The 27,514-nt window shown below is 48.3% G+C and overlaps 1 protein-coding gene across 1 annotated transcript in view; it reads right to left on the bottom strand.

Moving 5' to 3' along the window:
- Nucleotides 1–25,469, bottom strand: part of SEMA6B (semaphorin 6B) — a 178,961-nt gene extending 153,492 nt beyond the window's left edge. Inside the window, exon 1 of the mRNA XM_079960523.1 lies at nucleotides 24,754–25,469. The gene's annotated coding sequence lies outside the window, so the exon portion shown is untranslated. The remainder of the gene's footprint in view (nucleotides 1–24,753) is intronic.
- Nucleotides 25,470–27,514: the final 2,045 nt, after the last annotated feature.

Raw genomic sequence — 27,514 nt, 5'->3', positions numbered from 1 at the left:
GCACGACCACCAAGAAAAATATAGGGAGAAAGGTTAAGAAATGGTTCCCCCAATCAACCTTTGGGTTGAAAGTGCATCTTGGTTCTGAAAAAGTTGAAGATATACTTCCCATTCCCGTTCAAGTTCATCTGAATTATCCTCAGCCAATTTTTCCTTGGCATTCGGAATGTTCCAAGCTGCTGAGCTGATAAAAATACACTTCAGAAGACGAAGAAAACATCAAAACGCACACAGCGGAACGCAAGCGGCTTAATTTATTTCCCCCAACCATTATGATCTTTAAGGTTCAAGGCCCAAGGAGTCTAGCAGGTCAGAAACAACATGTAAGAAAATGAAGATGAATGAGGAATCGTTGACAATCTGCCCTAATACCAACTTAAAAAACATTTGGTTCATGTGGCAACCATGGGGAATACTTTCAAGTGTGGTTCAGCGATTTTAGGAGTAACTCAGCGAACGTCATGGAACTGAACTAGTTCATTGGGCAAAGTCTCAGCTGCCCATTTCAGTTTCTGGGGTTTTTTTGAAACTTGAGTTCCAGTCTCCCCATTTGCACATCGGTTCCTGAATTTATTTTTTAAAAGGCGCTCGTGAAAACTCACCAGGCTTTTAATAATAACAAACTCACCAGGCTTTTAATAATAATAATAATAATAATAATAATAATAATAATAATAATAATAAATTTTATTTATACCCCGCCCTCCCCAGCCAAGGCCGGGCTCAGGGCGGCTAACAAGCAAGAATAAAACAAGTTGAATGAATACATTAAACTCGCTGCTGCATTCTGCACCCGCTGGAGTTTCTGGGTCAGCTTCAAGGGCAGCCCCGTGTAGAGCCATGTACAGTAGTCAAGCCTGGAGGTGACCGTCGCATGGATCACTGTGGCCAGGTTGGGGCATTCCATTTTGGTGACTGTAACCTTGGGACGTGGGTGGCACTGTGGGTTAAACCACAGAGCCTAGGACTTGCCAATCAGAAGGTCGGCGGTTCAAATCCCTGCAACGGGGTGAGCTTCCGTTGCTCGGTCCCTGCTCCTGCCAACCTAGCAGTTCAAAAGCAGGTCAAAGTGCAAGTAGATAAATAGGTACCACTCCGGCGGGAAGGTAAACAGCGTTTCCGTGCGCTGCTCTGGTTCACCAGAAGCGGCTTAGTCATGCTGGCCACATGACCCGGAAGCTGTATGCCGGCTCCCTCGGCCAGTAAAGCGAGATGAGTGCTGCAACCCCAGAGTCGGTCACAACTAGACCTAATGGTCAGGGGTCCCTTTACTTTTAATATATCATAATAACAATCTTTGCTCTGTCCCCTCCGTGGATCTTTGAGTGTGATCACTGGGCAGGCGTCTGGATAAACAATAATTATGGTCGCCGGTCATGTGCTGCACCTCTCCTGAGTCAGGACTGAGACACGTTGTGTACACAAGCAAAGCCTGTTTTTTCCAGGGCGACCTGTTTGTGCCTTCAGTGGATCTTGTCACTGCTAATCTTCCTTTTTTGAGGAAGAGCAAAACCAAGATGGATCACTGTGGCCAGATCAGGGTGGGAAAGGTAAGGGACCAACTGCTTGATGCGGCGAAGGTAGAAAAAGGTTGCCTTGGCTGTTGCTGTAACCTGCGCCTCCATGGAAAGGGAGGCGTCAAGGATTACACCCAAACTCTTAATGGAAGGCAATGGCACTAATTGGGCCCCCGCAAGAGAAGGGAGTTTTAGCGCACATTTCTCATGCATATATTTTTGTGCACCATTTTGCATAACCTACCATGTTTTTGCATATTGACTTCCTCCAAATGTAGCATAGGGTTTTTTATATGTTATTTGTATGTACACTTTAGCTACTGGGCTGGTTTTTCTTCATCATCAGGTGCGTCAGAACCATTCTGGAAAAGTGACAGGTAGCCACCCACCGAGCTGAAGTGACCCCTCCATTTAGAGAGAGGGGAAGGATAACATGTTTGTTGCCTCCCCAGCTTTCAAGGAGCGGTGCTTTTTCCAGGGAGGAGAAAAAAAGCCCATGGAAATTTGCCACAGCTGTATATCATTTTTTGAAAAAAGGCATTTGTGCCCTGCACCGAACTGCATCTACCATACCCATATGGGTGGTTATTTTAAAGCTAATCTTCCAGTGATTTGGCACTCCAAAATGTGCAAGTCACATCCCTTGATTGTCTACAGCTGCGGCCTGGCCCACACATGTAAGCGAAGGGAAATGATGCGGCAGAGCGGACGGGCAGATGAAATTCTAACCTGGTCGAAAATGCTTTTGGAGCAGGATGCTACCTCCAGCAGGGGGAGAAGGTTGGGATGCGGGCTTTCTTCTCTGCACTGTGAAAATGTGTCAAGCAGGACGGTGCACGAGAACGGACTCCCTGAAAAGGGTCAGTTGACCACATGGATGTTGAGCTAAAAGCTGGGAAGAGGGTTCCTGAAACTAGGGACATAGCTCAGAGAGAGGAGGCCAACAAAGCAGAGTTAGAGGTGCCCAGAGACTCAGAATGTGCTGGGCGAGGAGCGGCAGATTCACGGCTCCTAATTTAAAAAGGTAAAGGGACCCCTGACCATTAGGTCCAGTCGCCGACGACTCTGGGGTTGCGGCGCTCATCTCGCTTTATTGGCCGAGGGAGGCAGAGTACAGCTTCCGGGTCATGTGGTCAGCAGGACTGAGCCGCTTCTGGCGAACCAGAGCAGCGCACGGAAACACCATTTACCTTCCCGCCGGAGCGGTACCTATTTATCTACTTGCACCAAGGAATATCAGCCCAAGCATCCTCTGCAGATGCCTCCTGGATGATTCTGTGATATCACACATTCATTGCCAGCAGTGTTTTCTGCACTTGCAATTGCCTGTGATGACAACTTTCTGTTTCAGTTTGAGAATGGCAACCAAAACATTTCGCAAAGAGAAAGTGTAAAACAGGTTAGGCTCCTCTTTAAGAGGAGTTTGGATTTGATATCCCACTTTATCACTACCCGAAGGAGTCTCAAAGCGGCTAACATTCTCCTTTCCCTTCCTCCCCCACAACAAACACTCTGTGAGGTGAGTGGGGCTGAGAGACTTCAGAGAAGTGTGACTGGCCCAAGGTCACCCAGCAGCTGCAGGTGGAGGAGTGGAATCGAGAACCCGGTTCACCAGATTACGAGTCCACTGCTCTTAACCACTACACCACACTGGCTCTCTTTAAATAGGCATGGAATCAAATTCCTCCCATCCTGATTCCGAAGACATTTTGCTTTCTCTCGGAGTGTCGGCGCTGCAACAGAGTCCACACTCCCTCCCACTTTGAACCCGAGGAACGAATGTGCTCTCCCTGATACCATTGCATGGCTGCCAGCTTCCCCTCTCCCGAAAAGGATGCCAGACTCGCTAAAGGCTTTGGGTTTGTTCCTTTTGCTTCATTTATCCGAATGGCAGTGGAGAAGAAAAATATATTTCCAAGCTGCTCCCTCCCGGCTTTCGGCGCATGGAGTGTTGCCGTGTGCAGAGCAAATAAAAATATTTTGCTGAAGCGAAAAATGAGGAAGCACATAGGGGGTGGGCGGGGGGGGGGGGAGAGAAAGAGATTAGCGTTATTCTATAAGCATACTGAGGGCTATTCCAATGGCAGAGCCGAATCTCTTGCCGCAGCTCAACCCAGGGGTCAGGAAACCTACCAGCCGTGAAACGGGACTGGAGGGGGTGCAATAAAAAGGTTGCCAAGTTTAATATCTGGGCAGTGAAAATACGCCGAGAGAGTTACAGCCTTGACCCTCAACTCAACTACCACCCTAATTACTACCAGCCTGGCAAGCTGGCAGGGAAAGGAGATGCCCATGTCATGGGAATGCTGACATCAGCTGGGAATGCACACAGGAACTTATTTCTGTGCCCATTTTGCACATGTTCATTCAGGGATGTGGGTGGCGCTGTGGTCTAAACCACTGAGCCTCTTGGGCCTGCTGATCAGAAGGTCGGAGGTTTGAATCCCCGTGAGGGGTGAGCTCCCGTTGCTCCGTACCAGCTCCTGCCAACCTAGCAGTTCGAAAGCATGTCGGCACAAGTAGATAAATAGGTACCACTGCGGCGGGAAAGTAAACGGCGTTTCCGGGTGCACTGGCTTCCGTCACGGTGTCCCGTTGTGCCAGAAGCGGTTTAGTCCTGCTGGCCACATGACCTGGAAAGCTGTCTGTGGACAAACGCCGGCTCCGTTGGCCTGAAAGCGAGATGAGCGCCGCAACCCCATAGTCGCCTTGGACTGGACTTCACCATCCAAGGGTCCTTTACCTTTTACCTTTTACCCATTTTACATAATGGGTTGCGTCCAAGGTAAGCCATGCTCAGAGTAGACACATTGAATTTAAAGCACATGACTTACATGAGCCTGTTAATTTCAACGGTCCCACTTTGAGTAGAAGTTAGAATCACAGAATCATAGAGTTGGAAGAGACCACAAGGGCCATCGAGTCCAACCCCCTGCCAAGCAGGAAACACCATCAGAGCACTCCTGACATATGGTTGTCAAGCCTCTGCTTAAAGACCTCCAAAGAAGGAGACTCCACCACACTCCTTGGCAGCAAATTCCACTGTCGAACAGCTCTTACTGTCAGGAAGTTCTTCCTAATGTTTAGGTGGAATCTTCTTTCTTGTAGTTTGGAGCCATTGCTCCGTGTCCGCTTCTCTGGAGCAGCAGAAAACAACCTTTCTCCCTCCTCTATGTGACATCCTTTTATATATTTGAACATGGCTATCATATCACCCCTTAACCTCCTCTTCTCCAGGCTAAACATGCCCAGCTCCCTTAGCCCTTCCTCATAAGGCATCGTTTCCAGGCCTTTGACCATTTTGGTTGCCCTCCTCTGGACACGTTCCAGTTTGTCAGTGTCCTTCTTGAACTGTGGTGCCCAGAACTGGACACAGTACTCCAGGTGAGGTCTGACCAGAGCAGAATACAGTGGCACTATTACTTCCCTTCATCTAGATGCTATACTCCTATTGATGCAGCCCAGAATTCCACTGGCTTTGGGACTTTAGATACAGCCTGGCCAGCCCTGTTAGGGCCACATAGCCAGCTTATTGAGGACAATACCAGCACCTTAAGGGGTCCTTTACCTTTACTTTTTTAACCTACATATTCATTCACAAGAACAAAAGACAACTAGGGACTAAGGAGAGGAGAACTGGTGGAGACTGCCTCTCCAGCCTGACTGTTTAGAATTACAACAGTGGTTGGAGGGAGGTCCCAGAATGAGTAAAGATAAAGGGACCCCCGACCATTAGGTCCAGTCATGGCCGACTCTGGGGTTGCCGCGCTCATCTCGCTTTATTGGTCGAGGGAGCCGGCGTACAGCTTCCAGGTCATTTAGCCAGCATGACTAAGCCTCTTCTGGCGAGCCAGAGCAGCACACAGAAATGCCGTTTACCTTCCCGCCAGAGCGGTACCTATTTATCTACTTGCACTTTGACGTGGTTGGCAGGAGCAGGGACCGAGCAATGGGAGCTCACCCCGTCATTGCGGGGATTAGAACCGCCGTCCTTCTGATCGGCTAGTCCTAGGCTCTGTGGTTTAACCCACAGCGCCACCCGCGTCCCTCCAGTAGACCCACTTAAATTAATGGGCCCAGATTGGCTCTATCTATTAACATCAATGGGGATACTCTGAGTAGGACTAGCATTGGATCTGAGCCCAGGTCTGTTTGCATTGTTATTTGCAAGGATTAACCTTACCAAGCGTCCTTCTGTGCCAGAAGCCCTGCTGGAAATCCGTCTACTCTTAGATTTTATTTATCTAAAAGCATTTATAAGCCAATTAATATTTCAAAAATCTCCACGCAGTGCACAGCCTAAAAACAACCACCACCTCCAAACAATTGCGTCGTTAGAACAAAACCACAAGCTAAAAAACAATCAAGCAGCAAGAATACTTTCAAGTGCACAAAACAAATTCAGACTTAAATCACGTAAAAAGGGGTCCAGTCTTATGGTCTCGAGGGGAAGAAAGGATGTCTTTGCAAGACATCTGAAATCATGGCTTTGCACTTGGCAGATGGAAGGGCATTCCATAGAACAGGAGCAATATTCTCCGTATTCTGCAGGGTGTCGTGCCACAATTAGAATTTCCCCAGGTAGAATAATAGAGACAGAATTATAGCTGGAAGTTTAGGTTCATCTAGTCCACCCCCTGGAATGCAGGAATCTTTCAGGCAACGCAGGACTTGAACCCACGACCTTGAGATGAACAGTCTCATGCTCTACTGACTAAAGATCTAATGTCAGGGACCAGCAAACTTTTTCAGCAGGGGGCCAGTCCACTGTCCCTCAAACCTTGCGGGGGGGCAATTTTTTTGGGGGGGGGTTGATGCAAGAACACCATGAGCCCCAGTGGCTGCTTACCTGTGTTTTGCAAACGGCAGGGGCTGCCCACCACCTCACAGCATGGGACTGACTGGGATGTGCCCAGGATCTCTAACAATGCCTGTTGCTTGCCTTGATAGTGTCACGGTCCGGTTTACGGGCGGTCAAAGTCCTGGCAGAGGATGTTGGGACTGGGGGTAAGACAGCGGGGTGGGAGTAGGAAGTCAGGGGTCCGAGGATCAGGAAGCAAGAAGTCACGAAGTCAGGGGTCCGAGGGTAAGGAAGCCAGGAGTCACGAAGTCAGGGGTCTGAGGAGCAAGAAGCAAGGAGTCATGAAGTCAGGGGTCCGAGGATCAAGAAGCAAGGAGTCACGAAGTCAGGGGTCCGAGGATCAAGAAGCAAGGAGTCATGAAGTCAGGGGTCCGAGGATCAAGAAGCAAGGAGTCACGAAGTCAGGGGTCCGAGGATCAAGAAGCAAGGAGTCATGAAGTCAGGGGTCTGAGGATCAAGAAGCAAGGAGTCACGAAGTCAGGGGTCCGAGGATCAAGAAGCAAGGAGTCACAAAGTCAGGGGTCCAAGGATCAAGAAGTCAGGGGTCCGAGGATCAAGAAGCAAGGAGTCACAAAGTCAGGGGTCCAAGGATCAAAAAGTCAGGGGTCCGAGGATCAAGAAGCAAGGAGTCACAAAGTCAGGGGTCCGAGGATCAAGAAGCAAGGAGTCACGAAGTCAGGGGTCCGAGGATCAAGAAGCAAGGAGTCACAAAGTCAGGGGTCCAAGGATCAAGAAGCAAGGAGTCACGAAGTCAGGGGTCCAAGGATCAAGAAGCAAGGAGTCACAAAGTCAGGGGTCCGAGGATCAAGAAGCAAGGAGTCACAAAGTCAGGGGTCCGAGGATCAAGAAGCAAGGAGTCACGACGTCAGGGGCCCAAGGATCAAGAAGCAAGGAGTCACGACGTCAGGGGCCCAAGGATCAAGAAGCAAGGAGTCACGACGTCAGGGGCCCAAGGATCAAGAAGCAAGGAGTCACGAAGTCAGGGGCCCAAGGATCAAGAAGCAAGGAATCACGAAGTCAATGGTCCGAGGATCAAGAAGCAAGGAGTCACGAAGTCAGGGGTCCGAGGATTAAGAAGCGAGGAGTCAAGGAGCCAAACGCATCAAATCAGGGAACATGTTGCTGTGTCAAAGAGCCAAAGGGAAATGCTGACCTTATATCCCTTCCTGGCTCTTGCCACCAGGTGCTGTGAGTTACCAATCGGCCTCACCTGTGCATCCGTGCCTTGCCTCTTCAGAACAAACTTAGGAAGGCCCCAGTCCTGCAAAGCCCTACAGGTCACAGGGCCTGGCTCCTGCAAGCACTCCCGACACCCTTCCTCCTATAGGCAGGGCAGGGAGAAGCCAGGAGGAGGGAGGAGGCGCCGGCGCGACCGTGTGAAGGAGAGGGAGGGAGATGCAAAGAATGTGCACGCGGTGATACCCGGACCATCCGTGGGCCGGATCCAGAAGGCAATTGGGCCTGATCCGGCCCTCAGGCCTTAGTTTACCGACCCATGATCTATGTGATCTTGCAGATCAATACAGGGGCAGGCAGTCTTCCAAGTAACCTGGTCCCAAGTTTTTCGGCGCTTTTCAAAGGCAGCCGTAGCCAGAACTCGTTACAGTGAATTACTACCTCCATCCTTTATTGTGATAAGTTAAAACAGTAAAATCACAAAATCCTACAAAGCAATCCAAATACATTGATAATCCAAACGCACGCACAATATATAAAAGTCTAGATAGCCACCAATGAATAAATCAGGCAATTTTAGATTTAGCTTTAAAGATCTCAGCTAAGGGGGACTGAAACCGGGAAGGGGGTGGGTGGAGTTTGGGAATCCAAAGGGTATATCATTAGAATTTGTTCTGTTTTTATTTTTGTTTCGCTATTTGTATGAAAATGGGGAAAGCCGTGGAAGGGAAATTTTGGTCAACTTTAGGAAAGGGACGTAGGGACGCAGATGGCGCTGTGGGTTAAAGCCTCAGCGCCTAGGACTTGCCGATCGAAAGGTCGGCGGTTCGAATCCCTGCGGCGGGGTGCGCTCCCGCTGCTCGGTCCCAGCGCCTGCCAACCTAGCAGTTCGAAAGCACCCCCGGGTGCAAGTAGATAAATAGGGACCGCTTACCAGCGGGAAGGTAAACGGCGTTTCCGTGTGCGGCTCTGGCTCGCCAGAGCAGCGATGTCACGCTGGCCACGTGACCCGGAAGTGTCTCCGGACAGCGCTGTCCCCTGGCCTCTTAAGTGAGATGGGCGCACAACCCCAGAGTCTGTCAAGACTGGCCCGTACGGGCAGGGGTACCTTTACCTTTACCTTTACCTTTAGGAAAAATGTCTAAGAATGAGTGATGATATATAAATATTGATGTTTAAGTTTGGATAACCTAAATTTGGTTTTTAAAATGGTTTAAATTAAATGAAAATAAGGTTCGCAAAAATAAATTGAGAATATGGAAGAAAAGAGGAAAAGTGAAATAACAATATGCTAAAATAAATTATTAAGTTAAAGTTGAGAAATAAGCAATAAGGACTTGCTGAGCTAATAATTTAAATTGGAATACAAGAAGGGGAGGTGTGAGGAGGTCTGAGAAACAAGTTAAATGAAAATAAGTAATTGAAATTTTATGTGTTTTTAATTGTTTGTAAGTTTTGGATTTTTGTATTTTTGTTACCTTTTGTCTATTTTTGTTTTTGTCTTGTTTTTAAAAATGCTAATAAATATTCATTAAAAAAATTAAAGATCTCAGCTAAGTACCCTGAAATCTTGGTAGTTTTGGGAGCAGGAGGCAACAAAGACAGGTGTTTATATTGTTGGAAATGACAGCAATGTGTTAGAATTATTAAGAAGAACAATATTTACCACAAGTAAACTAGTCCCAAGTTGTTAAGGGCTGAATATACTAACCGTAGCACCTTGAACTTGTTCCAGTAGCAAATGTGCAACCCATGTTAAAGATGTAAGTTTACTCTGCATAAAAAGCAATGTTTGCATGCACTGTATTTTAAATGCTATGCAGAGAGGATTGTTTTAGGCAGGAGGATCATCTGTAGCAAAAGTGGCAAGGAAAGGCTGGATGTTTCTATCTGAGTGTTCAGGTTAATTGATGACTCATCGCCATAAACCCAAGCAGAGATCTCTCACCGCAGGAAAATGAAACTTGAGAAGTCAGCGTCTTAAGTCAGGAGATGGAGCCAGAAGCTTCAGAAGATGTTCAGCTCCAGGATGATGAACAAGCAAGTTACATAGGACCAGAGAGTTTATTGAAATGAATTAAGGACTAAAAATAAGACTGGTCTGCATTGCTTGCTGTTTATGAGCAATGTGTTACTTTGTATCTTTGTTAACGTTTTGTTTGTAACTATTTTAAGGCTGTTTCCAGCGTTGAAGCTCCGTTTTGCGGTGAACAGCAAATTCATTTCTACCCGATACTGGTTCCAGAACAGGGACTCTGTTTGCAGCAAGTCTCTCAAACTACCTGGACCTTGAGATCATCTTCTGAGGTCCTCCTTTGTGTGCCTCCTCCTTGAGAGGTCCGGAGGGTGGCAACATGAAAATGGAAGAGGAGCCACCACCACCTGCAATACGGACATGCGATGCCACATGCCTGCGTGTAAGAAGAAAGGTAAAGGACCCCTGGATGGTTAAGTCCAGTCAAAGGCGACTGTGGGGTTGTTGCGTTCATCTCACTTTCAGGCCGAGGGAGCCGGTGTTTGTCCGCAGATGGCTTCCTGGGACATGTGGCCAGCAGGACTAAATCGCTTCTGGTGCAACGGGACACTGTGACGGAAACCAGAGCACACGGAAACGCCATTTACCTTCCCACTGCAGCGGTACCTATTTATCTACTTGCGCTCGTGTGCTTTCGAACTGCTAGGTTGGCAGGAGCTGGGACAGAGCAACGGGAGCTCACACCATCGCGGGGATTCGAACCACCAACCTTCCGATCGGCAAGCCCAAGAGGCTCAGGGGTTTAGACCACAGCGCCACCCACATCCCACGCCTGCAGCACTATGTGCAGGTGTGTGTGTTTGACGTTGCACGTTCGTGTTGCGGCAGCAGGCACCCACAATCCTGAGGGCAAGATGGTACTGCTGTGAATCCTCATAGCAAAGGTCATGACCCAAACCCTCTCTTCCAGAGTCTACAAGGGTCCCTGTTTTCCAGGGACAGTCCCGGATTCACAGAAGCCGTCCCAGTTTCTGAACTGATCTCAGGATGTCCCGCTTTTCCTTAAAGGTAAAGGGGCCCCTGACCATTAGGTCCAGTCATGGCCGACATGGTGCTCATCTCGCTTTACTGGCCGAGGGAGCCGGTGTACAGCTTCCGGGTCATGTGGCCAGCAGGACTAAGCCGCTTCTGGCGAACCAGAGCAGCGCACGGAAATGCCATTTACCTTCCCCCTGGAGTGGTACCTATTTATCTACTTGCACTTTGACATGCTTTCGAACTGCTAGGTTGGCAGGAGCAGGGACCGAGCAACAGGAGCTCACCCCGTCGCGGGGATTCGAACCGCCACCTTCTGATCGGCAAGCTCTAGGCTCTGTGGTTTAACCCACAGCGCCACCCACTTTTCCTTAGGATATCCCTATTTTCATTGGAGAAATGTTGGAGTTATGCAATCCATGAACCAAGGAACCAAGGAACTCTATAACCTTTAGAAGACATCTGAAGACAGCCCTCCATAGAGAAGTTTTTAAATATTTAATGTTTTATTATGTTCCTGTAGATGTTGGAAGCCTCCAGGGAGGCTGGGGCAACCTAGTCAGAAGGGCTGGGTACTATTATTATTATTATTATTATTATTATTATTATTATTATTATTATTATTAAGGACCAGTCTGGATAGTTGGCCTTGGTGAAGTTTTGACATTTTCATCCCCAAAAAGTTTTTTTATTTGAGTTTCTACTGAAGTGAGGCTGCATTTTAATGTTGTATTTTAATCTTGCTTTTAAGTTGTATTTTAATCGATTGTTTTTATACCTGGTGTTAGCTGCCCTGAGCCCAGTCTTGGCTTTGGGGGGGCGGGGTATAAATAAACATTATTATTATTATTTTTAATAATATTTATTAAAAATTTTCCAGAATAAAAAGGAAAGATAGCAAGAAAGAAAGAAAAAACAAATATGATTTATACTTGGTTTCAGTGGCGTCTTTCCCGGACTTCCCCCCCCTCCCCCTCTTGTATTCCATTTCCCTTAAATTGATTCCACAGATTCTTACCCCAAATTTTAAAACCTTATTTGTAATTTTAAATAACCCATTTATTCCAAATTAATTTATCTTATTTATCTTAATGAACCATTTCTCCTTATATTTTATATAATTCCCTAAGATCGACCCCATTTCCCTTCCACGAATTCCCCTATTTTCAAACAACAAACATGAAAAAAGTAAAGAAAGAAATAATATATAATTTTACAGCCTTTGGATTCCAGATCTCTCCCCCCCCCCCCCCCATTCCCCGGTTCCAATCCCCAAAGTTCATCCATTGTCTACTGCCAGCCTGGTGTATCCACGTCTATATCTCAACTCCACTTTGCCGTCTTTTGATAGCTTTTAATTTCAGAAAGTCCAATCTCGAAAAAACTCTCAGAAAAAGTCATTGTTCTTCCATCCAGACCTCTATGTTTAAGAGTCTAACTTAAATTCTATTTCTTGGTCCTTTTAAAGTCTGGATGTTCCAAATACTCCGGCTTCAAATTTGGTCCAGCTCTTATTCCTCAGGTTGCTTTTTCCTGTTCTGCTGCAGAAACCTTCTAATTCAGAAACTTCTTGTTCTCCACAGAGGCTTTTGTTATTCAGGAACATAACTTGCGTCAAGTCCCTTCCTTTCTTCAATAGATAAATCCATTGTCTCCTTTAGTATAGAAACCTCTGTAGACAAAATAATGCTTCGTTTTTGCAGCTTTCCCAAGAGATAACAGATCCTGCTCAAATTCATAGTATTTTTCCACTTGCTGCTACTGTTGCAATGTCCCAGCCTCCCTCTAGAGGGAATATGGTAACTTAATTTCTTTCAAAATCAGACCCAAAAGTCAAATAACTTGTTGCCTTTATTTCCAATAATTTATGTCCAAATTGTAACAAATCTAACCAGCAAAGCCATCGTAACAAAGTTCTCTTTTATTTTCCTGCTTTGACAGCTACTTTGACAGCTGTCAAAGTTTCTGTGTCTCTTCACCAGTCTCTCATAGCGGATCGTTCCCGGTTCCCGGGGGGGTTGCATTTTAGTTCCCACAAATCAGTCTTCTCCTCCAGCACAATTATTGTAATTTCCCTTCGTGAAGTTAAAATTTTTTTTCAGGTAAACAAGTTCATCTCTCGATCTTAGTTGTCAAATCCTTGCGTTGAGCCATCTACAACAGGGGGGGGCGGACTTCCTTTTTGCACTCCCCCCGCTCGCTCCAAATTCAAAGATCAAATTTCCCTTTTAAGTCCAATCAATTTACTCACGGGTTGTTCCTTTTAGTCCAAATCCGAAATTTTCAAAGAAGAAGTCGTTGCTCTCTGCCGAATGGCATGCGGCTTCGCTGGGCAGGGGAAGCATTGGACTCACAGCACCACACCCCCCCCCGTCACCCGCTCCGCAGCCTTTAAAAAGGCTCCTTCGCGGGTCGGGGGGCGCAAACGGTGCCCGCTGAGTCACCAAGTCCATGGGCATCTCCGCCCATGGTTTTTGAGGGTCCCCGCGTCGCCGGCACGGCAGGACCCGACCCCTACCCAGCCGACTCCCTCCGGAGCTCGGAGGGAGTCCGCCATTCGGCGATGGCGCCGACCCGGAAGTGTATAAATAAACATTATTATGATTATTACTATTATTCAGGAAGTCACTATTTTCATCAGAGAAATATTGGCTCCCCACTTTCTCCAGCGAGAGGCTCCCCTCCATCCCTTGGTGGCAATATTCATTTCCTCTCCTCCGCAAGTGCATGTCCTCGACCGAATCGAAACGTTAGTTCTTTGGGCTCTTGATATAGTCGGAAAATGCAATTATCTGATAATATGCTTTCATGGCTCCAAATATACTCGCGCAATGGCAGTTTGAGAGAGAGGAAACAGGGCCCACGTCGCCGTGTTTATTATATACAAAGGCGAGAGCAGAAACAGGGCTCCATCTCCCACCAAACCCTAGTCCAGACTGGATCAGGCTGCTGGGAGGACCAACATTCTCCATTCTTTGACTCAGGGCCAGCCCACCTATTAGGCTCACCTATTAGGCTTCCCCCTGAAGCGGTACCTATTTATCTACTTGCGCTGGTGTGCTTTCGAACTGCTAGGTTGGCAGGAGCTGGGACAGAGCTGCTCCAGCTGCAGAGGCACTTCCACCATCCCAGTCCTGAACAGAAGTTCCCTCTGTTGTTGCCACTCTTTTCTGGCCCTCTTATTTTTAACCCCCCACTTCCTTCAATGTGCCATGCAGGGCGTCACTACGTAGGGCGTCACTGTGTATGATGCATGCACCGTATGTAGTGAAGCCGCACATAGCAGTTTGCCACCGGCGCCACTCGATAACTGTGCGGAGAGGCAGTCAAGTACAACATTCCTTGTAATGCTAGAGAAGACATGTGAGGGAATGTTTGGTCCAGCCAGTCGAAACTTCCTGTTCCTCCTGGCTGGAGCATCCTTCCTTTTGCATGTGATAGAAGGTGGGCGTGACCTTACCTGTCCAGGTAATAACAGGACGATTCAAGCAGCGCCCCTCTCTCGTTTTGACTTCCTTCATCGTTTGACTAGCTTTTAGCTAGGACTGCTCTGCTAGCTCTCAGCTAGCAGAAGCACTGAGATTATTCCCCCATATGGGCTAGATCCACATATACGTACAGTGGTACCTCAGGTTAAGAACTTAATTCGTTCCGGAGGTCTGTTCTTAACCTGAAACTGTTCTTAACCTGAAGCACCACTTTAGCTAATGGGGCCTCCTGCTGCTGCCATGCCGCTGGAGCATGATTTCTGTTCTCATCCTGAAGCAAAGTTCTTAACCTGAGGTAATATTTCTGGGTTAGCGGAGTCTGTAACCTGAAGCGTATGTAACCTGAAGCCTATGTAACCTGAGGTACTACTGTATTTGCAACTAAGTCTGCCTTCAGGAATCCAACTGTGAACTGATGTGAGTAAACTTATTTTATTGACTTTGAATAAGATTGTGGCGTCTTTATTCTTTTTAAGAGCGATTCAAGGGAACATACCAGGAACGTACAATTCAATCTGAGACAGACTGAATTGTATAAAAAGTGAGAGGCTCACACGAGCCTGCAACCAGCTATCTGCTGTGCGTGAAAAGGGGAATGTAAACTCTGTTAAGTAAAGGAACTTGCTAGCGCAAGTTAGGAAGGATATTAATAAAAAAAATGTCCTCTCCTGCTACCCTGAACATTCCCAAAACATCAGCTACCTCATCCAGACCACATTTTACATCAAGTTGGATTGGGATACTGTCAGGGAACTGCCATCGGAGCCAGAGGCGGAGGGAAGGCTCCAGAGGGATGCTGGAGAGGGTCCCAGTAGGGAGAGAGGCAGCCCATCTGCTGGGGAAGGAAATCAGCGTAGCACCAGTAGAGGAGGGGGGCAGATGGGGGAATCGGAGAGAAGGCTCCAGGACTCCTCGCAGGAGACCAGTGGGGAGAGCACGGGTCCTCCGCTGCCCACACCCTCCCTGAGCAGAAGACTTCCGCGCGGGGAGAGTAGGAGGAGACTAGGCGTCAAAGAGCTTCTTTGCTGGAAGAAGTTCAAGAAACGCCCACTGACGGATTCTGCCAGCGATTGAGACAGCCACGGATGGGTGGCTGTCCGGACAGAAAGGGTTCACCCAGGTAACCCAGCCAGGTGTGGCGCCAACTTACGCACGAGCAACCCCCCTAGAACCATTACAGATACACTCATCCAGATTTTGTATTTTATGTGCTTAAGACTACACTTCCACTTGTTTCGTTCCTGGAAAGCACATCCCTGAGTGGTTTGTTGTTGTTGTTTTGCTTGAAACACACTTTCTAGGCATGGATCCTAGCGGTTTCCCCCACGGCCCACTCCTTTCCTAGGGAAAACTCACTCTTTAGTTCTAATTCAGAGCAAACATCGATCTGGAGAAAACCTGAATTGCTGTTTGTTCCTGTTGAGCACAAAAGAGCAGTTTTCCCTGGTGGGTAAGAGCAGACTGAGAGGAAATGTAGGTAAGTCCTAAGACCGGCGCCTTGAAGAACACCACTCACCCAGTTTTCATGCACATCCCAGATGCTTGAGGAAAGATATGGGTGAGGTCCTTAATAAAACCACAAAGCCCCAGCCACCACCCCAATTTAAGCCATGTTAATGGGGGGGATATTATTGATTCTCCCCCACACTGAAAAATATAAATACTGAACATCGAGATATAAAACGAAGGAATGCAAAGCTGGAGACCAGACTGCTCACAGTCGGAGACTGGAGGGACTGGGAAAACAATTTTGTGCTGTTAACGTCTAAAGGTGAACCTACCTAATTTGCACTTCCAGAAAATTGAAAACTGAAATGCAAACGTCCCTGGACACCTGCACTTCTCTGAATTTTACGGCACAGTTCTCTGACCAAGGAATAGGTGAAAAACACATATAACCGGGTAAAGCGTGCGTCGAAATGCACACATTCATGGGGGGAGAAATATACAAAAATGCATTCTGTGTCATGGAAAATATAAATGTTAGGGAAATACGCTTTGCAAAGAAAAGGAAAAGAGTGCACTAGACAAAAGTGCAAACAAACATGGCCATATTTGGAGAAATTCGTGGAGCTGATGAATTTTCACGAGGGCTCTTTCTCTGCAAAACTGCAAATGAAGGCTGTGCACCAGATTTGGCCAAATAATCTCTTCTCTTCTTCCAGCCTCTTGCAAAAGGATGTGAATCAGTGCAGAACTGAACTTAAGTTTGAGACAATGAGAATCTAAACTTGCAGATTCGACCCTCTCCATCAGAGAGAAGGGGAAGAGAGAGAATTCAAGAGGGAGCATAAAACCAGCAGCTTCCTCCTTTCAGCCTGCCCTGTGGTTTGAGCTGCATCTCTCTTCCGAGTTAAGGCACTCTTCCTAATTTTATTTTTAAGGGGTGTGCAGAGCAGGTTGCCAACTCTCAAGTTCTTAGCCTGCTCCTACTCCTCTGGCCTGCAGGAAAGGAGTCAGAATCAAGGGGGGGGGGGAAGAAGTCTATTTTCCGCTTACTGTGGGAGCTTCTGCAATCCATTGGGCTGCACACCAAGTCATAGAATCACAGAAGTGTCAAGTTGAAAGGGTATCCCAAGTGTCATCTAGACCAACCCCTTGCAGGTAAAAGGTAAAGGACCCCCGGACGGTTAAGTCCAGACCAAGGAGACTATGGGGTTGTTGTGCTCATCTCGCTTTCAGGCCGAGGGAGCCAGCGTTTGTCCACAGACAGGTTTCCAGGTCATGTGGCCAGCAGGACTAAACTGTTTCTGGCGCAACAGGACACCGTGATGGAAACCAGAGCGCACGGAAATGCCGTTTACCTTCCCGCCACCTATTTATCTACTTGCGCTGGTGTGCTTTTGAACTGCTAGGTTGGCAGGAGCTGGGGCAGAGCAACGGAAGCTCACTCCGTCGTGGGGATTTGAACCACCAACCTTCTGATCAGTGAGCCCAAGAGGCTCAGGGGTTTAGACCACAGCGCCACCCGCATCCCAAGCCCTTTCAAAGCAAGCATCACAGCCAAAGAATTCCCAACTGGTGGCCAGCCAACCTCTGCTTTAAAACTTCCAGTGAAGGAAATCATTCGACACAAATGTGCCCTGCCCCTTACTCACCTTACAGCCTCAGGATCCAAGCAAACTTGGGGGCAGGGCTCCCTAGTTAAAAAGACAGCGAGTGTAAGTTGCGAGAGTTGCCATCTTGGTGCTTTCTTTTGTTTTAGTTTTCATGCCGAGATGTATTTGCTAGCTCAGAGCTTTGACTTCAAGAACAATGTACACACTCATCTGCCCTAGTGTACATGCACATCAATGTGCATGCACAACACAAAGGATTGCGCCCACTTTTTTCAAACTCAGGGCTGATATTAATCATCATCATCATCATTGTTAATTTATATCCTGCCTTTCCGCCAGATCAAATGGCGGCTTACAGACGAAAATGGAAAAGCACCAATGTTACAACCTTTAGAAGACATCTGGAGACAACGCAGCTTAGTCATGCTGGCAACATGACCTGGAAGCTGTATGCTGGCTCCCTCGGCCAATGAAGCGAGATGAGCGCTGCAACCCCAGAGTTGCCTTTGACTGGACTCAACCGTCCAGGGGTCCTTTACCTTTTACCTTTACCAAGCTCAACCAGATGCCTGATAAAACACCCTTCAACGTTCCTCAGATGAAAACAGGGGCATTTCTCACTCCCTGCTCCAACTGACCCTCCTCGACTACCCATTGTTTGTGTGTCTGCAGAACGTTTCCTATCAGAAGATGCCACCACCACGTCACTAATGGGACACAGCACACAAGCCTTCCACCGCCCCGAGAAAACCCCTTAATCCCAATTTTATTTTGTTCTCTGGTGGTGGCAGCTGCTCCTCCTCCTTGCCTGCTCTCCAACAGCTGCTAGGAGCTGCCCAAGGGAGAAGACCAGCCATGGAGAGGACATAGAGAGGCAACGAGATGCAGCCTTGCAGCCACCAATGTTCTGGACAAACATCCTCTTCCTCTTCCCCAAGCTCAGTGGGGGGAAATACAGTGGTACCTCGGGTTACATACGCCTCAGGTTACAGACTCCGCTAACCCAGAAATAGTACCTCGGGTTAAGAACTTTGCTTCAGGATGAGAACAGAAATCATGTGGCGGCAGTGCGAGGCCCCATTAGCTAAAGTGGGGCTTCAGGTTAAGAACAGTTTCAGGTTAACAACGGACCTCCGGAACGAATTAAGTGCTTAACCTGAGGTACCACTGTAGGGACATTCTGTGATCGAATCAGAAACTTATATGCCTTTCGTAATTCCGGAACTATCCCTGGAAAATCAGGGTGCTTGTATTAAGGAGTCCTCAAGTAGGATCAAACAGGAGAGGTGCAAGGCATGTGATCTAACCACTGAGCTATAGCCCCCTTCCATACCTAAACACAGGATGCCGCATTGTAGCAAATCAGCCCATTGGTCCCTCTAGCTCAATATGGCTGGCTTGTTCCACATCCCAGTTATTTCTTCAAGGAGGTCAAGGTAGTTTAATAATAATAATAACAACAACAACAACAACAACAATTTGTTTATACCCCGCCCATCTGGCTGGGTTTCCCCAGCCACACTGGGCTGCTTCCAACTGAATATTAAAAACAATACAGCATCAGACATTTAAAACTTCCCTAAACAGTTGTCTTTCAATAAAATACAGTAGTTGTTTATTGCTTTGACATCTGCTGGGAGGGCATTCCACACGGGTGGGTGCCACCACCGAGAAGGCCCTCTGCCTGGTTCCCTGTAACCTCACTTCTCGCAGTGAAGGAACCGCCAGAAGGCTAGACCTCAGTGTCCGGGCTGGATGGTTATGGGGTCCTCCAGGTCCTTGTTTAATCCACACAACAACCCTGTGAGGTAGCTAGCCAACAAACCCAAGGTTGAACTCCGGTCTACCAGGTCCCAGTCCGACACTCCAACCACAACATCACACTGTCTGCAGCCCCACCAACTTGTAGGACCTCTCCAGGGCTCCAGGCAAGTGAGTTTACCAGCCCAACCAGGAAATGCCCTGTCTCCTGTTGCCTCTTTTCCAACTAAATATACTCAACACTTCCATTCTCTCCTTAAAGTCTCCAGGCCATCCAACATCTTTGATGCTCTCTGGACACATTCTTAAATGTGCGGTGTCCATGTTTAAAGGAAAATAAAGCTGTGGGTTAAACCACAGAGCCTAGGACTTCCCGGTCAGAAGGTTGGCGGTTCGAATCCCCGCGACGGGGTGAGCTCCCGTTGCTCGGTCCCTGCTCCTGCCCACCTAGCAGTTTGAAAGCACGTCAAAGTGCAAGTAGATAAATAGGTACCACTCTGGCGGGAAGGTAAACAGCGTTTCCGTGCGCTGCTCTGGTTCGCCAGAAGCGGCTCAGTCCTGCTGGCCACATGACCCGGAAGCTGTATGCCGGCTCCCTCGGCCAATAAAGCGAGATGAGTGCCGCAACCCCAGAGTCGTCCATGATTGGACCTAATGGTCAGGGATCCCTTTACCTTTTATTCCCCCTTTGCATTCCGAACGCTATACCTATGCTGAAGTAGCCTAGAATCGCCTTTGTCTTTTTGCCTGCAGCATAACGCTGCTGTCTCATATTTGTTATCCTTAAACGCGAGGTCCTTTTCTTCAGGGATCGCTGCGAAGTTGGGTGTCTGCCACCCTATATTTGCCCAGCTGGTTCTTCCTACTTTTGTGCAGGAATTCACCTCCCTCTTTGCCCAATTTTCATTCAGTTGCTTTTGACTCAGTTCCCCACCCTGTCAAGGTTATGTCGAGTCCACACTCCGGGCAGGAAATAGTTTTTGAAAGTGAAAACAAAGCACAAACTCAGGCCTACACGTCAAAGACTGGGGTTCTAACCCGGGTGCTGCTCCCGGCTGTGGCCATTTCCTATGAACAAGGATTTTTTCATCTCCGCCAAGCTAAGCAGCTGGCTCCTTACCTCTCTTGCCCTGACCTCGCCACTGTGATCCATGCGACGGTCACCTTCAGACTGGATTATTGTAACTCGCTCTACGTGGGGCTGCCCTTGAGACTGACCCAGAAACTCCAGCAGATGCAGAATGTCGCGGTGAGACTCCTTATGGGGTCCTCACTGCGAGATCACATTCACCCAGTGCTATACCAGCTGCACTGGCTCCCGGTGGAGTACAGGATCAGGTTTAAGGTAGCCCTATACGGCTTAGGACCCTCGTACCTACGGGACCGCCTCTCCTGGTATGTCCCACAGAGGAACTTGCGATCTTCAAATAAAAACATCTTGGAGGTCCCAGGCCACAGAGAGGTTAGACTGGCCTCAACTAGAGCCAGGGCTTTTTCGGCTGTGGCTCCGATCTGGTGGAACGCTCTGCCACAAGAGACTAGGGCCCTGCAGGACTTGACATCTTTCCGCAGGGCCTGCAAGACAGAGCTGTTCCACCAGGTCTTTGGCCAGGGCACAGCCTGACTCCCTCCTTTGGCAATCTTCACAGAACTTTAGCCTAATGGTTGCCATCAATTTGATTTGAATTAATTTTATAATGAAATGATTTTAGAATGTTGTACTATTTTATTGTGGTTAGCCGCCCTGAGCCCGGCTTCGGCTGGGGAGGGTGGGATATAAATAAAATTTATTATTATTATTATTATTATTATTGACAACAATGTGGAGAGGTCTCTAAGAAAATATAAACGGTACAGTGTACCCGACAGCCGCAGGAATCTGCCTCCTCATTCTGCTGCATCTCTATAAACCAGATCTAAGCTCATAAAAGCGAGGTATGTTAAATGCCGCCTTCCTGAGTGCCTGCCCATATCTGAAGAATGTCCTTATCTCTTGAAACTCGAGTAACAAGAAATTCCAAAAAGGTTGGAAGAAAAAGAAAGCCTGTTAGCAGCCAGAATATGCCGACAGAAGAGAAGCTTTATATATTTTAGAAGATATGGATTTCTTGATTTCATGTTTATTTATTTTTTTAAAAAAGGAAGACTATGGTTATTCTGTCCAGAGAGGATTTGGGGTTTCAGTGCCCCACACCCCGTGCTCAGAGCCAGGCTGTTAATGAAAAGGCAGAAAGAATAACGGTCTTTGCAGTCCCAATTTCTGCAACGGAGACTCACAGAGAAATGGATGGAGTTATCTCAGCCCAAGGTCGAAAGGTGAACGGGTGGCAGAGAGCCCAGGCCTCATAACTAAGCAAGAGGGTCTCCGGCAATTTCTGCAATAAGTGCCTTAATGATTAAAGATAACCTTTGTTTTTTTCCCAAGCTGACACAGCTGTGACTTGGCGATATCTGGTTTTCATAACTCTCCCCGTCTCCCAGGCAAGAGTTGGCAGAAATCAGGCTCCCAGGGAAGGAAAGGGGTGCGGCGGCACGATCTGTGGGCTCTGGGCAGAAGCCAAGGCTTGATGGACGCAGGAGGGGCATGAAACACACACAGAGCCCCCCCCCCAAGACAACCAGAAGAGCCCATTCGAAACCTTGACCGGTGGTCTCCCTGGATCAACATTAATGAGGATGAGTTTGCTACCAAACAAGGGAGGAGCTGGAGGTGGCATGAAATATTTCCTGGCAAAGGGGGGGGGGGGTTGAGAAGCACTCTGCACATGCTCAGAGGCACCTGCCGCCCCTGCTACCCACATTTCAGAGACTTCCACCGACCCAACTCGATCTACCTGCCCCAGATCCAGGCTCACGGTAGGGCAGAGGTGAAGCAACAATGCAAGGCCGTGTTTTATGGGCGGGTGTGAAAGATCGGTTCGGTGATAGCTAGCAGAGATTTACACACCTTGAAGAGAATTACCCAGTGGCAAAAACCCAACTGAGAAAGAGGCAGAAGACTCTTGCCCATATTCAAATGGACTCTTTATTTATTCCATGCTCACCCGCCCCCTGGGCATGCACAAAGTGTTTCCCTGCACCACCAGAGCCTCACCTATGAACGTGAAAGAATCAGGGATTAACAGGAACCAAGCAACGGTCCTTAGCATCTCGCCACCGCCGGAGAAGTGAAGCGACCAGCTAGCAGGTGGGGGCAGCCTCTGAGCATACACAGAGTGGCATCCCTGCACCAGAGGAAGCCCCAAAAGATACCTTTTGGGGACGGGCAACAGACACAGAAAGGAGATTCCAGCCAAGGATGGAGAAGCTCATTAATTCTCCCCCAAGTACAAGAGCAGTCGGTTTACACCAGCAGGTCACACAGTGAGGACTAGTTGCATGCCATGTGTGTTGGGCAGGCCCAAGACATTTTGGCATCCGAAGCAAAGCGCAAAATGATGTCCCCTTCCCGCCAGGGAAGAAGGGGGGAGTGAAGATCTACATCAGAAACAAGGGAGGGAGGATAAAGACCTACATCTGCTGCCTGAGGTGGTTGTCTCACCTTGGCTTATGGGTGGGCTGGATCTCTTGGGGGGGGGGAATATAGGGAGAAAAGCAGTGTTGCCGGAGGCCCTTGGCAGCATCTCGTCTTGTAATCCCCAAGTAAGGTAAAGGTAAAGGTAAAGGGACCCCTGACCATTAGGTCCAGTCGTGGCCGACTCTGGGGTTGCGGCGCTCATCTCGCTTTACTGGCCGAGGGAGCCGGCGTACAGCTTCCAGGTCATGTAGCCAGCATGACTAAGCCTCTTCTGGCGAATCAGAGCAGTGCACGGAAACGCCGTTTACCTTCCCGCTGGAGAGGTACCTATTTATCTACTTGCACTTTGACGTGCTTTCAAACTGCTAGGTTGGCAGGAGCAGGGACTGAACAACGGGAGCTCACCCCGTCACGGGGATTCGAACTGCCGACCTTCTGATCAGCAAGCCCTAGGCACTGTGGTTTAACCCACAGCGCCACCTGCGTCCCCAAGTACAGGGTGCTTAATCCCACCCCAGCTTTTGCCCCGTAGACGCGAGTGCCGGCGAGGGTGCCCCTGAACATGCGCAGAGCGCATCCTCTCTGTTTCGCCGCCAAGTGGCTACAGCCAGAAGGTACATATAGGGGGCGGGGCTCCAAGTCCAGGGCTAGACCTCAGTTGCCACAGGGGGCAAGGAAACCTCAGACAGATCCATTGTGCAAATGTTTCCACCTGACCCGTAAAGGGTGCCAGGCCACAAAGGTGCGGTGTGGGTGTGGGTGTGAGAGAGAGACAGGTGACTACAAGCGGTTGCCCCCCCCCCGCACCGTACAAATTGACTTCTTTATAAATCCACCCCCAAAAAAATCCCGTTTGCTGATAAATTGGCCTGCTAAAAATTCCACAAGGACTTCTTATTTAAAAAAGGATAGCTTTAAACATAATGCCCTTCTCTCTTGGGTTCCACATCCCTAAGCATAATATCTACATCAATTCACAAAGCTCCCTGTGTTTTCTCTCGTTCTTCCCTCCAGCTGCTAAAATTCCAAAGTGCATAGGTGGGAGTGGGAGGGGGGCAAGGGAAATATGCAATTTTGCCCCCCCCCCCAGCTGCTCTGCTGCCACCCAGTATTTCTGCATCTTCCTATCATGTCTTGGAAAGGACTGAATCCTTCTGTGCAAGCGAACCTAATCCCGGTAGGTTTGTTCGGGGGAGGGTATTGGTGGTGGGGGGGAGAGAGGACACCCTAGCCATAATCTGTGCCTTGGAGCAGTGGGCCCCCACCCCAAAGAAACCCGCAGATTGAGACAATAGAAGATGCCCACCCCAATCGTTCTCAGCCGATTTAGTATTCTGGATCGGATTCCGTTCCATCAGCTTCAAAGCGTGCAGGGAGGGTGGATTTCAAAGTCTAGTGCCCTTAGGAAAAAAAGAGAGCCCCCCCCTTCAAAAGGAGAGGGGGGGAGCTCCCCCGGCTCCTCTACCCCAACTGTATAGCTGGCAGGAGGGATGGGATGATCACACACAAACACAAGTCCCAGCCAAAAACAGCAACACACCCCTATTCATTTCCACACAGCCACCCCTTGGGTTTTGCAATTCACATTTCTGGAGAGCTTTCCCCCCCCCCCACACACACACCCAGAATCTGATATAAAAAGAAAGAAATATAATAACAGCAACATTCTGCCCCCCCCCCTCATTTTTGTGCAGACTAAGAAACCCATCACCTGCTTGTTAAAATTCTATCCCGTCTCCTAGCTAGAGGATTAGGAAGCAATTCTTAGCCACCCCCTCCAACAAGGCTGAAATACCCTATATGACCCTTTTCAAGGTGTTCAACCCCCCCCCCCATGCCAAACACACACACACCTGGCTATTGAAAAATAGCTGGTACCAAAAAGCTCCATGGGAAAATCAGAGAAGTGCCAGAAATAAGGATGTAATATTATTTAAACATAATAAATAATCTGGGGGGGGGGGAGCTGCAGAGATTTTTGTGGAACACACACACACACACACACACACAACACCAACCCAAAGGAAGGAACACACAGCCTTCCAAATCTGAAATCGACCGCACAAAGAGGCGAAATTGACCGATCGTAAAACACCTCACTCTTCCTATACGATTGCACTCTCTCTCTCTCTCTCTTTTTAAGTTTTCCCAATTTTGTTCTTTCCTTCCTTCCCTCCCAACCACCACCATCACGTACCCCCATACTCAGAGCACTGACAAAGTTTCCTGACGTTTAAAATAAATAAATAGATTTTATTTGCTCGAGAGGAGGGGCATTCGAAACGAACACCGGCCGTCGCCTTTTAATAAAAAGCGGCTGCAGATTTATAAAAATGCAAACAAAACGTGCCTTTTTTTTCTTACCTTGGATTTGCCTTGCGTCTCCCACCGAGTCTGGAATCGTCGTCTCTGTGCCTCTCTCTTTTTGCTGCAGTTCTTGCTAAAAACTCTCCAAGGCTCTCTTAAGCCTATTGAGGGGAGGGGAAGGAGGGTGGGGGGCAAGGACTCCTCCTTCTCCTCTCCCCCCTTTTTTTTTTACACCTGTCCCTGCCTTGCATTCAGTTCAACTGCCATCGTTGGCTACGAAGGGTCCGAACGACACAATATATATACAGTAGCTAGCCGGGGACAGGGAGAAAGACATGGGGGTGGCGCCGGGGGAGAAAAAGACACCCCCCCTCCTCAGAAACTCTACACCAGCTGGGTTCCAATGCAGTTCAAAAGAGGTAGCACCTTTTGTGAATATTCGTTGGGGGGGCGTTGCTCAGAGGGGCAGCTGCTGGAAAAAAGAGAGGATTTCAAGAAGGGATGCTGGTGTCTCTAGCACCTTCTCAGCTGTTGGATTTTTCTGGTCTTCCTTTGGAAAATGAGAGGAGGGGTCGGCAGCAGGCAGGGATAGCTGCAAATAAGGTTGCAGGTGTGTGCCGTGAAGGGGGGGGCAGGGGTCTTGCTGCCGGTCCTCCAGGCTCCGCTTCTGTTCTTGGCTTCAGGGGGGAAGAGAGAAAGCAAAACGCCAGCATTGACACTGCGAACGCTGGCTGGTACTGCAGTTATCAACACTCAACTAGCTGAGGCCGGGAGGAAAAACAGAGATGGATTCGCTCGGCAAAGGAACCGGATCCCCTGACGGCAGGAGAATGGCAGATGAAGATGATGGGCTTGATGGAGCTGCCTGGTCTCACCGGGAGAATCCGCGACCAGAAAGAAGAGGAATATCAAGAAGATTGGGAGAAATTTAAAGACTGTTTGAATGAATATTCAAAACAAAATAAAAAAAATTCCTTCCAGTAGCACCTTAAAGACCAACTAAGTTAGTTCTAGGACGCAGGTGGCGCTGTGGGTTAAAGCCTCAGCGCCTAGGACTTACCGATCGAAAGGTCGGCGGTTCGAATCCCTGCGGCGGGGTGCGCTCCCGCTTTTCGGTCCCAGCGCCTGCCAACCTAGCAGTTCGAAAGCACCTCCGGGTGCAAGTAGATAAATAGGGACCGCTTACCAGCGGGAAGGTAAACGGCGTTTCCGTGTGCGGCTCTGGCTCGCCAGAGCAGCGATGTCACGCTGGCCACGTGACCCGGAAGTGTCTCCGGACAGCGCTGGCCCCTGGCCTCTTAAGTGAGATGGGCGCACAACCCCAGAGTCTGTCAAGACTGGCCCGTACGGGCAGGGGTACCTTTACCTTTACCTTTAAGTTAGTTCTTGGTATGAGCTTTCGTGTGCATGCACACTTCTTCAGATACACAAAGTGTGCATGCACACGAAAGCTCATACCAAGAACTAACTTAGTTGGTCTTTAAGGTGCTACTGGAAGGAATTTTTTTATTTTGTTTTGACTATGGCAGACCAACACGGCTACCTATCTGTAACTGAATGAATATTGTAATGTTAAAGATTTGTAACCACTTGAAACCACTTGAAAGAATTAATTAGGCCGAGGATTAAATACAGTGGTACCTCAGGTTACATACGCTTCAGCTTACAGACTCTGCTAACCCAGAAATAGTGCTTCAGGTTAAGAACTTTGCTTCAGGATGAGAACAGAAATTGTGCTCCGGTGGCGCGGCAGCAGCAGGAGACCCCATTAAGAACAGTTTCAGGTTAAGTACAGACCTCCTGAATGAATTAAGTACTTAACCTGAGGTACCACTGTAAATAAATAAGAAAAAGTACGATAAGAAAAGTTAGGAAATTTGATTATGACCGGAATATTGTTATATGGAATAATGATATTGGAAACTGCTACATTTAATTACAAGGATATTCAGTTGGAAGAGATTAGAGGAAGTCAAGTAATATGTTTATGAAGTTGGATATTAATTAATGAACTAAGTCTTATTGTAGGTGGTGGTATATATGAGGTGTGAAATACTTTATTTCTTTTACTTTCTTTTTTCTTTTATTCTTGTTTTTTCTTTTTCTGTTATGTTAAAGTTATGTTTTTGTATGAAATTTAATAAACATTATGGAGGGGGGAAGGAACCAGATCCCGAAGCCTCTTCAGCAATCAGGAGCGCCAGCCGAGGCAGGTCTACTCAGAAGTCAGGGCGGAGGAGAGATTTGGTTCGGTTCACGTCGGAAGGAGAATCTACCCAGTTTGTGCTCTCCGAAACAACCAGCGATTTGAAAGCGAAGCTATCCATTGGGATTATCTCTCCGAATTTTGCATTGCAACGCTCCCCACCGAACCATGTGTCTCAATGCCCCCCCCAGCAAAAAAAGAGGCATGCACCGTGGTTAAGTGTGTACGGCGAGAACGACACGCACAAAAACGCATTGTATTTGGGGGGGGGGTGCTTTGCGAAAGTGTCATGTCAGAAGGGAACGACATACAAAATCCGCACGGAAACTTATAGTTTAACGGTGAATTTTGGATTTAATGGAGATGTAAAAGATATGGGACGCGGGTGGCGCTGTGGGTAAAACCTCAGTGCCTAGGGCTTGCTGATCGCATGGTCGGCGGTTCGAATCCCCACGGTGGGGTGAGCTCCCGTCTTTCGGTCCCAGCTCCTGCCCACCTAGCAGTTCGAAAGCACCCTTAAGTGCAAGTAGATAAATAGGTACCGCTTTATAGCAGGAAGGTAAACGGCGTTTCCGTGTGCTGCGCTGGTGCTGGCTCACCAGAGCAGCTTCG

This window comes from Podarcis cretensis (genome assembly GCF_951804945.1).
Source record: "Podarcis cretensis genome assembly, chromosome: 18".
Taxonomy (NCBI): domain Eukaryota; kingdom Metazoa; phylum Chordata; class Lepidosauria; order Squamata; family Lacertidae; genus Podarcis; species Podarcis cretensis.
Note: the sequence above shows the minus strand (reverse complement) of the source record. Positions and strands in the feature narration are given on the sequence as shown.